The 14,791-nt window shown below is 42.8% G+C and overlaps 1 protein-coding gene across 1 annotated transcript in view; it reads right to left on the bottom strand.

Annotated features, from left to right (window-relative positions):
* The window catches only part of man1a1 (mannosidase alpha class 1A member 1), a 432,971-nt gene that overhangs the window by 299,267 nt on the left and 118,913 nt on the right, over positions 1-14,791 (bottom strand). The window lies entirely within an intron of this gene.

The raw sequence follows: 14,791 nt of genomic DNA on the forward strand, positions 1-14,791 counted from the left end.
GTAATGATGCAAATAAAGATTTAATAGGATGTTACCAGGTCTGGAGGGTTTGAGTTATAAGGTCAGGTTGTGTCTTTTTTCTCTGGAACATATGGAGGCTGAGGAATAATGTTAGAGAGGTTTATAAAATCATGAGGTGCATTGACAAAGTGACTTGCCACAGTCTTTTCCCCTGGGTAGGGCAATGAAAAGCTAGTCATATGTTTAAAGTGAGTGAAAATATTTAAAAGAGATGTGAAGGGCAATTTTTATACACAAGGGTGGTGTGTATATGGAATGAGCTGTCAGAAGAAGTGGAAAAGGCTGGTACGATTTCTCCCTTTAAAAGATACCTAGACAAGTACAAGATAGTCCTGTGAATGTGGCAATGGCCTGGTCCTTGAAGTGTTGGAGCCCTTCTTTCACAAAAGAGAGGGAGGTTATTTGAAGTATATTTCACTGCCACTTTGGCAGGACTGTTGGATATGGACAATATACAGATCTTCTCTGCCTCCCAGAAATAAACTAGAACAGGAAGTGGGGGAATATAGCTTGCTCAACTTTTCTTGTTAATTATGGTCCATTTTCCTATCTTGTTTCAGTCTGGTGCCCATGTATTTTTCTCTGCACGTTCAGTTGTAAAACATATTTGGAGTTGTGAAAAATAATTTTTGCCTAATTGTAAAAACTCAAAAGATTGTTAAATGTACAAAGAAAAAAAAAATCAAATGATGCAGTTTATTTCTCACATGGAGAGTCAAAGAATTATAACCCTGGAAACAGCCTCTTAAGCCCAACTCGTCCATGCTGATTGTCCATGTTGTTTAAAGGAGTTAGTCTCACCAGTCTGCACCAAGGCCATATTCCCACAAAACATTCCTACCCAGTAACAAAGAAAGAGAACTTTCACACAGAACAGTTTTGAGGGTTGTAAATTGGGGAAATATTTGGATCCTATGATGGTACATAATTGACACACTCACTTTTCAAAACACTGGCATACAAGTTTCAAGGAGCCTTCAGACATGGAATATTGCAGCACAAGAACAGACCCTTTAGTCCACTGTGCATGCACTGACAACAATGCCAATTTGGACCAAACCCATCAGATTGCAAGTGGCCTATATCTCTGTGTGAAGTCTGATAACGTGCTTTCCTAAATATCTTGTAAATCATGCAATCGTATCTGCTTCTTACACTCCTATCATAGCTCATTCAAGACACCTACTGCTCTGTAAAGAAACACTGGCCTCACAAATCACTTTTAAACATTCTCTCTCTCACCTTAAACCTATGCCCACTACTATTTGACATTTGGGAAAGACTCTGACCATCTGTGCCTCTCATAATTTTATTAACTTCTATCAGGTCACCTCTTAGCCTCCGATGCTCCGGAGAAAACAATCCAAATTTGTCCATCTTATCACTAATACTCTCTAATCCCGAAAATATCCTGGTGATGCTCTCCTGCGTCCACTATATCCTTTCCTTCCAGTGATTCACGCTAAGAATCAGTCAATAAAGAAGGGGAAAGTGAGTTATGGAAGTTAGAATTCCTAGGAATCATTCACATTAGCCTGTGAGAGTCCATTGTCAGCATTAAGCGGTATAGAAATAGGTCGCTGTGTCCGCCATGTTTACGCAAGGCATCAATCTCATTTACTAGCACATGGTCTGATGCCAACAATGCCTTGGCAACACAAGTGCCTGTCCAGATACATCCTAAATTTTGTTAATTTACCTAACACCTCAAACTTCTCTGGCAGTTTGCTCCAAACAGCTGGGTATTTCTATTTTGTTTAAAGGATCTGCAACTTATTGGTTTTCGCTCATCATTTACTCATCAGTAAAATCCCTGGTTCTCTCTTTCCTGACCCATCCGAGGGGAATGGTGCTGTTTTAAATTGATAAAGCAACCACTAAATCAGCTAAATCCCACTACAGAAGATGATGCATCTGTGAGACCGAGAGTATTGTTAGCTCTTGATAATTCAACCATTAATTCAATTTCCTGCAGTCAGTAAACAGTAGTTTTGTTGCATTAGAATAGAAATGTTTGTAAACCCTCTTTGTATTTGAAGTATTGTAATGTAAAAAGAAGCATTCAATGCACACCTGGGCTTCTGAAAGCAATATAAATTATACTGTGTAAGTAGGGCAAGACCCAAATGAATTTCAAAATCAAAACTGCTCAGACTTGTACAGAATAGCAAAAACACCTATTATGCAAGCTGAAAACATGCCCAAAGGTAGATCACAGTAGATACTGTTACTGATGTCAGACACTGAGTGAATGCCATGGTTAACTAATGCGAAACTATTCACCTCAAAGTATACAGTAACTAATTTTGATTCAAGAAAGAATACCAGAGGGTCTTGCCTTTTCTGACATCTCATGGGGGTGAGGGCAACTCATTTCCACAGGGCTCTGAAAAGAGCAACATGGTAGACTGTTACAGGTGGACCAGAAGCTGCTTGACATGTAGATCGATGGTGCCCTTCCTCTGTCACTTCTAATGTGGTCTGTGTCCTCATGGCAAATGTACTTACAGTGCCTTCCATAATGTTCTGGACAAAGACCCATCATTTATTTATTTGCCTCTGTACTCCATAATTTGAGATTTATACTAGAAAAAAACATGTGGACATTGTCAGATTTTATTAAAGGTAAATGTTATACATTTTGGTTTCACCATGTAGAAATTACAGCAGTGTTTATACATAGTCCCCCCCCCATTTCAGTGCACCATAATGTTTGGGACACATGGCTTCACAGGCATTTGTAATTGCTCAGATATGTTTAATTGCCTCCTTAATGCAGGTATAAGAGAGCTCTCAGCACCTAGTATTTCCCCCAGTCTCTCCATCACCTTTGGAAACCTTTATCGCTGTTTATCAACATGAGGACCAAAGTTGTGCCAATGAAAGTCAAAGAAGCCATTAAGAGACTGATAAACAAGAATAAAACTGTTAGAGACATCAGCCAAACCTTAGGCTTACCAAAATCAACTGCTTGGAACATCATTAAGAAGAAAGAGAGCACTGATGAACTTACTAATCGCAAAGGGACTGGCAGGCCAAGGAAGACCTCCACAGCTTATAAATGACAGAAGAATTCTCTCTATAATAAATAAAAATCCCAAAACACCTGTCCGACAGATCAGAAATACTCTTCAGGAGTGGATTTGTCAATGCCCACTGTCCGCAGAAGACTTCATGAACAGAAATACAGAGGCTACACTGCAAGATGCAAACCACTGGCTAGCCACGAAAATAGGATGGCCAGGTTACAGTTTGCCAAGAAGTGCTTAAAAGAGCAACCACAGTTCTGACAAAAGGTCTTGTGGCCAGATGACAAAGATTAAAATATGAATGAATGAATGAATCTCTTTATTGTCATTGCACATGGTACAACGGAATTTAAAAGTCAATCCCACGGTGCGATTCACAAGAGCAATTTTAAATATATAAGAAAAGGTAAAAATATATACATATTTTTAAAAAATTACAGATAAATAACAATAGCAGCTGAGGTAGAACCATTCAGTTGAATGTGAGTGTTATTTCTTATTTTGCATTGTTAAGTTCACGTATGGTTATGGGGTAGAAGCTGTCTCTGAGTCTGTTTGAGCGAGTTTTGAAAGACCTGTACCGTCTGCCAGAGGGCAGCAGGTGGAACAGGTTGTGTCCAGGGTGGGAAGGGTCCTTCAGGATGTTGGCTGCCCTGCCAAGGCAGCGAGAGCTGAAGATGTCCTTCAGGGAGGGCAGTGGGCAGCCATTGATTTTTGTGCGGTGTTGATGACCCTTTGAAGGGCTCTCCTGTCCGCTGCAGAGCAGCTGGCATACCATGTGGTTATACAGTACGCCAGCACACTCTCGATGGAGCAGCGGTAGAAGGACACCAGCAGCTTCTCCTCCAGGTTGTTTTTCCTGAGGATCCTCAGAAAGTAGAGTCGCTGCTGGGCCTTCTTGACTGCTGTGGTGGTGTTTGTAGTCCAGGAGAGATCCTCCGTAATTTGTGTGCCCAGGAATCTGAAGTCTGAGACCCTTTCCACACAGTCCCCATTGATGAATAGGGGTTTGGGGGCTGCACTGTTCTTACGGAAGTCTATGATAATTTCCTTTGTTTTTGTGGTGTTTAGGATGAGGTTGTTGTCTGAACACCATGCTGCCAGTCTTTGGACTTCCTCCCTGTAGGCTGTCTCATCTCCTCATGAGATACGTCCAACCACAGTCGTGTCGTCCGCAAACTTGACGATGGTGTTGGTGGAGTGGGCGGGGGCACAATCGAGGGTGTAGAGGGCGTAGAGGAGGGGGCTCAACACACAGCCCTGTGGGGAGCCGGTGCTGAGTGTGATGGGGGTGAAGAGGTGATGGCCCAGTCTGACGGTCTGGGGGCGGTTAGACAGAAAGTCCTTGATCCAGAGGCAGATGGGTTGGGAGAGTCCTAAATCCATGAGTTTGGTGACCAGTCTGCTGGGGATGATGGTATTGAAGGCGGAGCTAAAATCAATGAAAAGCATCCTCACATAGCTCCCCTGGTGTTCGAGGTGGGTCAGGGCAGTGTGAAGAGCAGTGGCGATGGCATCCTCAGTGGACCTATTTGCTCTGTAGGCAAACTGGTGTGGATGGAAGGTGGGCGGGAGGCTGGCTTTGATGTGCTGCTGGACCAGCCTCTCGAAACACTTCATGATGACTGGTGTGAGAGCGACCGGTCGGTAGTCGTTAAGGCCGCTGATAACAGGCTTTTTTGGTAGTGGGATGATTGTGGCAGACTTCAGGCACGGTGGGATGATGGATTTGGACAGGGACAGGTTGAAGATTTTCGTGAAGACCTCGGAGAGCTGGTCTGCACATTCCTTCAGAACCCTTCCTGTCACGCCATCCGGGCCGGCAGCCTTCCTCGGGTTCACCTCCCTGAGCACCCGACTCACTTCATGCTCCTGCACAGTGAGGGTGTAGTTGTTGTTGTTAGGGGCTGGTGGGAGAATGGTGACGAACTCTTCTGGTTCTGCCTCGAAGCGAGCAAAGAAGCAGTTCAGCTCCTCTGCCAGTGAGGCGTCGCCGTCGGCCGTCGTGCTGTTGCTGGGCTTGTAGTTGGTGATGTGCTGGATGCCCTGCCACACCCGCCGTGGATCGTTGTTGTTAAAGTGGTCCTCTATCTTCCTCTTGTGGGCCGCTATGGCATCCCTGATGCCTTTCTTCAGGTTGGCTCTAGCAGCGCTGTACAGGGCTCTGTCGCCAGACCTGAAGGCGGTGTTGCGGTCCTTGAGGAGAGTTTGGACCTCTTTTGTCATCCACGGCTTCTGGTTGGGGTACACCCGGATGAGTTTGTCGACGGTGACGTTGTCAACACAGTTCTGGATGTAAAAGAGTACCGTGGATGTGTACTCCTCCAAGTCCTGATTTCCAAAAATGTCCCAGTTTGTCCTTTCAAAGCAGTCCTGTAGCTGTGAGGAAGCTCCTTCAGGCCAAGTTTTAACAGGCCTGGTGGTGGGTTGAGCTTTTCTCCTGAGGGGGGTGTATGCTGGTGCTAAGTGAATGGATAGGTGATCCGACTGGCCTAAGTGTGGTAGTGGTGTGGCTCTAAACCCCTTCTTGATGTTTGAGTAGGCCTTGTCTAATGTATTTTCTCCCCTGGTTGCACATTTGATGTGTTGTTCAAACTTGGGGAGAACTGACTTTAAGTCTGCATGATTGAAATCACCAGCTATGATATGAGCTGCTTTGGGGTAGGTGTTCTCTTGTTTGCTGATAGCGCTATGGAGGTAGCCTAGGGCTATGCTAGCATTAGCATCCGGTGGGATATACACAGCTGTAACTATGACCACGGTAAACTCACGTGGAAGGTAGAAAGGCCTGCATCTAACTATCAGGTACTCCAACTCAGCAGAACAGTGTCTGTCTATGATTGTGGTATTTGTGCACCAGTTGTTGTGAACGTAGATGCATAACCCCCCTCCTTTGCTCTTACCGGAGTCTTTGTTTCTATCCCAGCGAAATGCTGTGCGGCCTGCTAGCTCAATGGCTCCGTCCGGTACAAGTGCGTGTAGCCACGTCTCTGTTATTAGCAGAATGCAACTGTCTGCGATGAATTTATTTGCGGCGATCTGTAGTCTTAGTTCATCCATTTTGTTGGTGATAGATCTGGCGTTGGCAAGAGCAAAGTGTGGAGGAGAGAAGGAACTGCCCAAGATCCAAAGCATACCACCTCATCTGTGAAACACAGTGGTGGGGGTGTTATGGCCTGGGCATGAATGGCTGCTGAAGGTAATGGCTCGCTTATCTTCATTGATTATACAACTGCTGATGGTGGTAGGATAATGAATTCTGTGATAGAAATAATGATGTGACACATCCTATCTGCTCAAGTTCAAACAAATGCCTCAAAACTCATTGGCCGGTGGTTCATTCTACAGCAAGACAATTATCCCAAACATAACTGCTAAAGCAACAAAGGAGTTTTTCAAAGCAAAAAAATTGTAAATTCTTGAGTGGCCAAGTCAATCACCCGATCTGAACCCAATTGATCATGCCTTTTATATGTTGTAGAGAAAACTGAAGGGGACTGCCCCCCAAACAAGCATAAGCTAAAGATGGCTACAATACAGGCCTGGCAAAGCATCACCAGAGAAGACACCCAGCAACTGGTGATGTCCATGAATCGCAGACTTCAAGCAGTCATTGCATGCAAAGGATATGCAACAAAATACTAAACATGACTACTTTCATTTACTTGGCATTGCTGTGTCCCAAACATTATGGTGCCCTGAAATAGGGAGACTATGTAGAAACTGCTGTAATTTCTACATGGTGAAACCAAAATGTATAAAAATGACCTGACAATGTGTACTTTGACCACATGTGATTTTCTTCTATTACAAATCTCAAATTGTGGAGTACAGAGGCAAATAAATAAATGATGTGTCTTTTTCGCAAACATTATGCATGGCACGTAAGTTTTCCAATGCCATCCCCAATGTTTTTTTCCAGCTTCATAGCCCAGAGATTCCCACAAGTTAGTGGGATATTACACATTTCATATGAGTGTTGGCAGCACCATTTTTATTCTGTTCACCTAGTATCTCCACTCTGGGTTCTGACGACAAAAGTGACTGTTTTGGGAATCTGATGTTGTAAATGCAAACACCATGGACTGCATATTGAGTACAATTGGGACCTCGAGGATGGGTATGTTGGCCAGGGAAAGAACAATGACATTGGTTTGTTATCCTGTCAGTGGATTAGGAGGACTTTTTGGAAACATCATTGGCAGCATTTCCCCAGTGCTGTGAAGTGACTGCTGTGGGTTATCCCAGACTCAGATTTAAATGGTTTACCAACTCCAGCAGATGGCATTAAAAAAGTGTATAACTATTCAGCAAAAACCAAAGTGCAATTTAAAGAGCAAATCAATGTCTTCACCATGGCATGAGCACCAAAGAATGGAACATACAAGCAATTTCCAATTTCTTTTAAATGACTGTGGAAATCAGACTTTCCACAAACTCTCCCATATATGTTCAAAGCATTTTTTGAACGTACCGATGATAATAAAGTATTTCATTGTATTCATTAACGACTGGATACAGTGTATATTCCATTAGATTAATTATGGATAGTGTAAGGGTGGTTAATGAATGAAATGAAAGAATCTTAGCAAATGCATGTAGGGCTATACAATATCGGTTACGAATGAAAACAGAGGTTTCTGACTAACGGAGACATTGACTTATGAACAGTTCTGTTACAGTATCCATATAAAACCTGGATAATGCCTGCATGGATTAACCATGAAACCCATATAGCCTGAATTTTGCTCAGAAACACTCTAATCTTATTTGTTATACAATGCGTTTTAATAATAAAACATTATTTTCTAATAAAAGATATCCTCTGAGTATTTTGAGAAAAGAACTGACGTGGCAGAAATGGCAATTTAAGGAATGCTATCGGAAACACGTATACAATCTCAACACAGTTACCAGATTAATTTAACACAAAGGTAAACATACACAAATAAAAAAAGGAATTTTTTACAAACAAATTGAACAAATAAAAGCTCACCATAGCACATATATGTATTCTATTATTTGTCATCAGCTACTCAACTGAAAGTCTTAAAAACCTAAAAGCTCTGGTTTTCTTAATTTTAATAATTATATTGTATGAATTTCATGTTTTTGTGTGAAATAAAGAAATGTGATTCTTATGTAAACTTTAATAGATAAATTACATTCATGTGCAGGAAGGAACTGCAGTTGCTGGTTTACACTGAAGATAGACGCAAAATGCTGGAGTAACTCAGTGGGTCAGGCAGCATTTCTGGAGAAAAGGAATACATGACGTTTTGGGTTGAAATCCATCCATGCGAGTTGGGGGGAGGGAAGCCAATGGCATAAAAAGGTGCAGAACAAATCAGAACCGGCACTAATGACCCATGAAAAGCGGAACCCGCAATGATCCATTGTTGGCTGCAGAAGAGGTGATAACAAAGAGATGAGAACAGTGAAACTAGCAGGATGACTAGGGTGGGGAAAGGATGGAGAGAGAGGGAATGCAAGGGTTACTTGAAATTAGAAAAATAAATATTCATACCGCCGGATTGTAAACTGCTCAAGTGTAATATGAGGTGCTGTTTCTCCAATTTGCGTGTGGCCTCCCTCTGACAGTGGAGGAAGCTCCGGACAGAAAGGTCAGTATGGAAATGCAAAGGGGAGTTAATATGTTTGTTAACTGGGAGTGATTTATGATCAATTAGAGAAATCCAAGAAAGCGCACCACAGGGCTGTGTGCTCAGTCCTCTCCTGTACTCCCTGGTCACGCACGACTGTACTGCTAGGCACATCTCCAACATCATCTTAAAGTTTACTGACGACACGACCATCCTGGGCCTCATCACAGACAATAATAAGACAGCCTATAGAGAAGAGGTAAAGGCACTAAACAGCTGGTGCCAGGAAAATGACCTCTCTCTCAATGTCAGCAAAACTAAAGAGATGATCGTGGACTACAGGAGACAGCAGGGGAGTGGACACCTCCCCATCCACATCGGTGATGCTGAGGTTGAAAGGGTCAGCAGCTTCAAGTTCCTCGGTGTGCACATCACTGAGGACCTCTCTTGGACACTGCATACGGACACAATAACTAAGAAAGCCCGCCAGCAGCTCTTTTTCCTGAGAAGGCTGAGGAAGTTTGGCATGAACGCCAGCATCCTCACAAACTTCTACAGTTGCATCATCGAGAGTCTGCTGACGGGCTGCATCACAGTCTGGTGCGGGAACTGTTCTGCCCACAGCCGCAAATCACTACAGTGAGTGGTGAAGGTGGCACAGCACATCACTGGCAACTGTCTCCCAGCCATTCAGGACATTTTCCACCGGCGGTGCCTGCAGAAGGCACTCAGCATCATCAAGGACCACAGCCACCCAGCACGCAGACTGTTCTCCTTGTTACCGTCAGGCAGACTATATAGGAGCATGGCTGCATGCACCACCAGACCTAAGAACAGTTTTTATCATCATGCCATCAGGCTTCTGAACTCATAAACACATCATATATGTAGATTATTTTATTTATTATTGTATTTTACCTACCAATGTCACTCTTATCTTATCTTTTATTTTAACCTTAATTTTATCCTTGTAATATCATTGCTGAGGTGACCCGTTGCCTTGTCAAACACATTTCATTGTACCGTTGACCCTGTGTTAACCTACATATGACAAATAAAAACTGAACTGAACTGGCAAACTGTAAATTGATCTAAAAACAAAGTGCTGAAAATCAGTGGGTCAGACCACATCTTTGGAGGGAAAAGACAGATGGCGTTTGGGTCAGGATCCTTCAGGTCCATTCCTTCCACAAATACAGCCAGTCCTGCTGTGTTCCTCCAGGACATTTATTGCTCAAAAATCCAGCATCTGCAGTCTCTTATGTCTCACAAACTAAATTGTTCCTCATTATGTCAGACCACTACTTTTGTCGGATGAAGTAAATCTCACTGTAAAAATAATAGCTGAAGGCCATTAGTTGTTCAAGAAAAATCTTCACACGACTACATTAAAACCAAAGCATTATAATTAAGTAAAATCAATATGTAATTTTTCATTTACCTTCAATGTGCTTATGAGCAGAAGACCGCTCAATTAGATCATATCAACAAGTTTATTTATAATAATTCCTCATTTACACATGCAAAATGATCTAATATGCCAGCAGCACTCTACCCTTTACAAGTGGAAGCATCAGAAAAGATCAAGAAGAGAAACCTTGCAAAAGCTGGTAAAGCTTTTCACGGTACCTCGGTACACGTGACAATAAACTAATCTGAACTGAACAGAATCAAAGTTAAAAATTTAAAACACAACTGAATATGACCAAAATGCCTTATTTTTTTTAACATGAAACCAAATCTATTTAACTATATCAGTTTACAATATTTTTAAATAAATATTTCAATATTTGCTACTGCAAATGACAAAACTTAGTTTTTGCAATTGTATACAACCTAAAATCCCAAGTGTTTCATGAACTTATTCTAGGTTAATGTTCAAGTAAGTTTCAATACCAACTCTTTTTATAGAGATGAAAGCTATATGTTTTTGCAGATTGGAATTTGTTTGAATGGAGCTCTGAGGCACTGAAGATGATAAAACATTTTTGTGGTGGGTTGTCAGGAGGTTCCCTACTCAAAGAATTTAAGCGTTTTGGCACCTTTCTAGCAATTCAGAAGAGACCACTTGCAATTATACAGTACTCTTCACCTTCCAGATACTTTCCACATCTTACATTAAGATGCAGTGCAAGAGCAAACATACCATCACAAGGCAGTGAAAGGCTAGGATGGTAAACTGTCTTTTATCTAAATTTAATTAATTCTGCAAGGTTTATAGACATGCAGAGTATTAAAGTAAGATATAATTATTTTTATATTTGTACCAGCTTACAATGTGAATGTAATGAATAAATCTCTTCTTACACATCCTCTAAGAAGTCGCATGATAATATAAGCAAGTAGACTCAGAATATAGCAGCAAACCATTGCAGCAAAGGTAATGATCCCAGGTTACTTATGCCATAAAGGGTTCAACAATGCGGACAATTTCATGCATATGCTTTTCAATTGGTTGCTGGATCTCCTGCATTCCTTCCACCAGCTACCTATTCTTTAGGACATAAGTGTTATGTTAGACCAGGGGGGGGGAACCTGTGGCCTTAAGGCCGCATTCGGCCTTCTAGGCCATTAAGTGCGGCCTTTTGAATGAATCCAAATTTTGTAATTGGCCAAATAAAAGATGTCACAACATGGAGAATCTCTGTATTTGCAAAGCCTGCTTGGGCTCTTTCTGTGAAAGTTGCAAGCTGCGAGTCACAGCTCCAAGGAGTCTGGATCCTAGATGGAAGTTGAGGATAAGGTGAGGTCTAGATGTTCTTCCTTTTGTTAATATGTATGAGGGTTTTGCAGAAGAGCTGAGCGGGTTTGCAAATGCATGATAAGGATGAATTAGCCCTTGGCGTAACAGAACAACTTCACGCAATACTACAAAAGGAAAATATATTATTCAATCGCTTTGGATGAATCAACTGATACTGAGTCGGCGCAGGTTTTATACTTCATTCAGCCCAAAACAGAAGATTTTCTTTGCTATGAAGAATTACTCGCTTTGGGCACTCTTACGGGTAGAACACAAGGAATAGATTTCTTCAACAACTTTCAATATAGGTTCCTGTCCAAAACTACAAAACTTCTGTAGGGGAATCTTTGATATATTTTCCAAAATACTTAAAACAAAATTTGATCCCGAAATAAAATTGATCACACTAGGTATGTCAGAGGCCTGTTCTGAGCTAATGATATTTAAAAGACGTTTCCTTAACTATGGCCTGATAATGGCGAAAAAATTAATACTTAAATTTTGGAAACAGACAACAGTCCCGACAGTGAAGATGTGGATCACAAACATGTCCGAGACACTACATTTGGAAAACATTATGCTTGTCTTGGCAGAAAAACCAGATATATTTCTCAAGACATACAATACAATACAATTCAATTTATTGTCATTTGGACCCCTTGAGGTCCAAACGAAATGTCGTTTCTGCAGTCATACATTACAAAACAAATAGACCCAAGACACAACATAATTTACATAAACATCCATCACATTGCTGTGATGGAAGGCCAAAAAAACTTATTTCTCCACTGCACTCTACCCCCCCCGATGTCAGAGTCAAAGTCAAAGTCAAAGCCCCCGGCGGGCGATGGCGAATTGTCCCGCAGCCATTAAAGCCACGCCGGGTGATGCAAGGTCGCACACCGGGTCTTGGTGTTAAAGCCCCCGGCGCGCGCTCGCAGTCCCGCGGCCATTCCAAGCCGCGCGGGGCGGTGCTGTAAGGCCCCGCTCCAGGAGCTCTTCAACCCCGCAACTCGGGCGGGAGAAGTCGCCGTTGTGGAAGCCCTGAAAAGCGGTCTCCCTCCAGGGACCCGCGGGCTCCCGGTGTCACTGTCCGCCAAACCCGCAGTTGCAGCCACCGAATCTCCGGGGGTCGGGTCGCAGCAGCGTCCACCACCGCTCCACCCGCTCTGGACTCGGCCAGCTCCGCAACGGTGAGGTGAGTAGTCGGCACCAGAGCCCCCGGTCTTCCTGTTGGAGGCCGCTCCTCGTTGCAGCCCCAACGACAACGGAGACCCGACAAAGAAAAGGTCGGGTCTCCCGTGCAGGGAGAGATTTAAAAGTTACCCCCACACCACCCCCTCCCCCCCACACACATACCCCAACAAAAATAACAAAAACTACATAAAAACATAAGACATAAAATAATAAAAACGCAGACGGACTGCAGAGGCCGCTGCTGACGAAAGTCGCGCCGCCCACAACGCGGTGGTGGACGCTGCTGCGACCCGACCCCCGGAGATTCGGTGGCTGCAACTGCGGGTTTGGCGGACAGTGACACTGGGAGCCCGCGGGTCCCTGGAGGGAGACCGCTTTTCAGGGCTTCCGCAACGGCGACTTCTCCCGCCCGACATGGACACTTTTCACCGAATTCTTACAACAATAGCATGGTACAACACAAATTTAAATTTAAATCTGACCCTGGGTTGGGTGAGGCGGGCGAGGGGCGGACAAGGGGCAAGGTATATCTCCACCTTTCTTTTTCTTTTTTCTTATTTCTATATCTTTCTGCCACACTACTTTGGTAGTTTAGGGGTCTTTCTTTTGTTCTTTTTCGATCTATCTTTTCACTTTCTACTTTTTTACTTTCTTGTTTTCTTTTTCTTTTCTTTTTTCATTTTCATAGTTTAGGTTATAAGGTTAAAAATGAAGCTGTACAATAATTGTATAATTTTAGATGTCAATGTTTTATCTTTGTACAATTGCTTCTAATAAAAATAAATAAATAAAGAGATTTTTAAAAAGACACAGCTTTCAAGGTAAATGTCGTGGACTGGATTTGGTTAATTTAATGAGTGTATGTACAGACGGTGCACCTTCCATGACAGGAAAACGTGCAGGGTTTATTGCACAGATGAAAAAGATATGATCAGATCCAGATGCTCTCATTTCTTTTCATTGTATCTTACATCCGCAAAACTTCTGTGTTAAATCTACTATTTTAAGTGACACTTTGCAACAAGTTATGGATTGTTAACAATATTCGTGCAAATGCAACACGGCATCGTCAGTTTCGTAATATGCTAAAAGTTGGACGATGAGGCATTTGTGTGGATTTGCCATATCATTGTAAAGTGCATTGGCTATCGCAGGGGCAGGTGTTAGCAAAATATTTATCTTTGCGAGAACAGAGAGTTAAATTTCATGACGAACAGAATCAACAATGTGAATTATTGAAAGAAGATTTCTATAGAAATGCTGCATTTCTGTGATATCATGTCAAAGCAAAATGACTTGAATGTTTCTTTGCAAAGTAAAACTATATATGTTATAGACCCCCATCCACATCAACGGGACGGAGGTGGAACGTGTTTCCAGCTTCAGGTTCCTGGGGGTCAACATCTCCGATGACCTCTCTTGGACCCACAATACCTCAACTCTGGTCAAGAAGGCTCACCAGCGTCTCTTCTTCCTGAGGAGACTGAAGAAGGTCCATCTGTCTCCTCAGATCCTGGTGAACTTCTACCGCTGCACCATCGAGAGCATCCTTACCAGCTGTATCACAGTATGGTATGGCAACTGCTCTGTCTCTGACCGGAAAGCACTGTAGAGGGTGGTGAAAATTGCCCAACGCATCACAGGTTCCTCGCTCCCCTCTATTGAGTCTGTCCAAAGCAAGCGTTGTCTGCGGAGGGCGCTCAGCATCGCCAAGGACTGCTCTCACCCCAACCATGGACTGTTTACCCTCCGGTAGGCGCTACAGGTCTCTCCGTTGCCGGACCAGCAGGTCCAGGAACAGCTTCTTCCCTGCGGCTGTCACACTACTCAACAATGTACCTCGGTGACTGCCAATCACCACCCCCCCCCCCCCCCGACATTCCTCCCACAGGAAAATACACTATGTCTGTATACATGTAAATAGATTTATTTATTGAAATCATATTCTATGTCGCTCTTCCAGGGAGATGCTAACTGCATTTCGTTGTCTCTGTATTGTACACTGACAATGACAATTAAAGTTGAATCTGAATCTGAATCTTATGTGGCAAAAAATTCAAGCATTTCAAAAAAAGCTATCTTTTTTCAAAACTCTTCTTCAAAATGAAATTTCGGATGAACATTTTCCCCAGTTAGCGAAGGTCATTGATGAGCAGGAGGATTCATGCAAATCATTTGAAGAATACGCAGCTGTTATA

Source organism: Amblyraja radiata, chromosome 5 (assembly GCF_010909765.2).
Source record: "Amblyraja radiata isolate CabotCenter1 chromosome 5, sAmbRad1.1.pri, whole genome shotgun sequence".
Taxonomy (NCBI): domain Eukaryota; kingdom Metazoa; phylum Chordata; class Chondrichthyes; order Rajiformes; family Rajidae; genus Amblyraja; species Amblyraja radiata.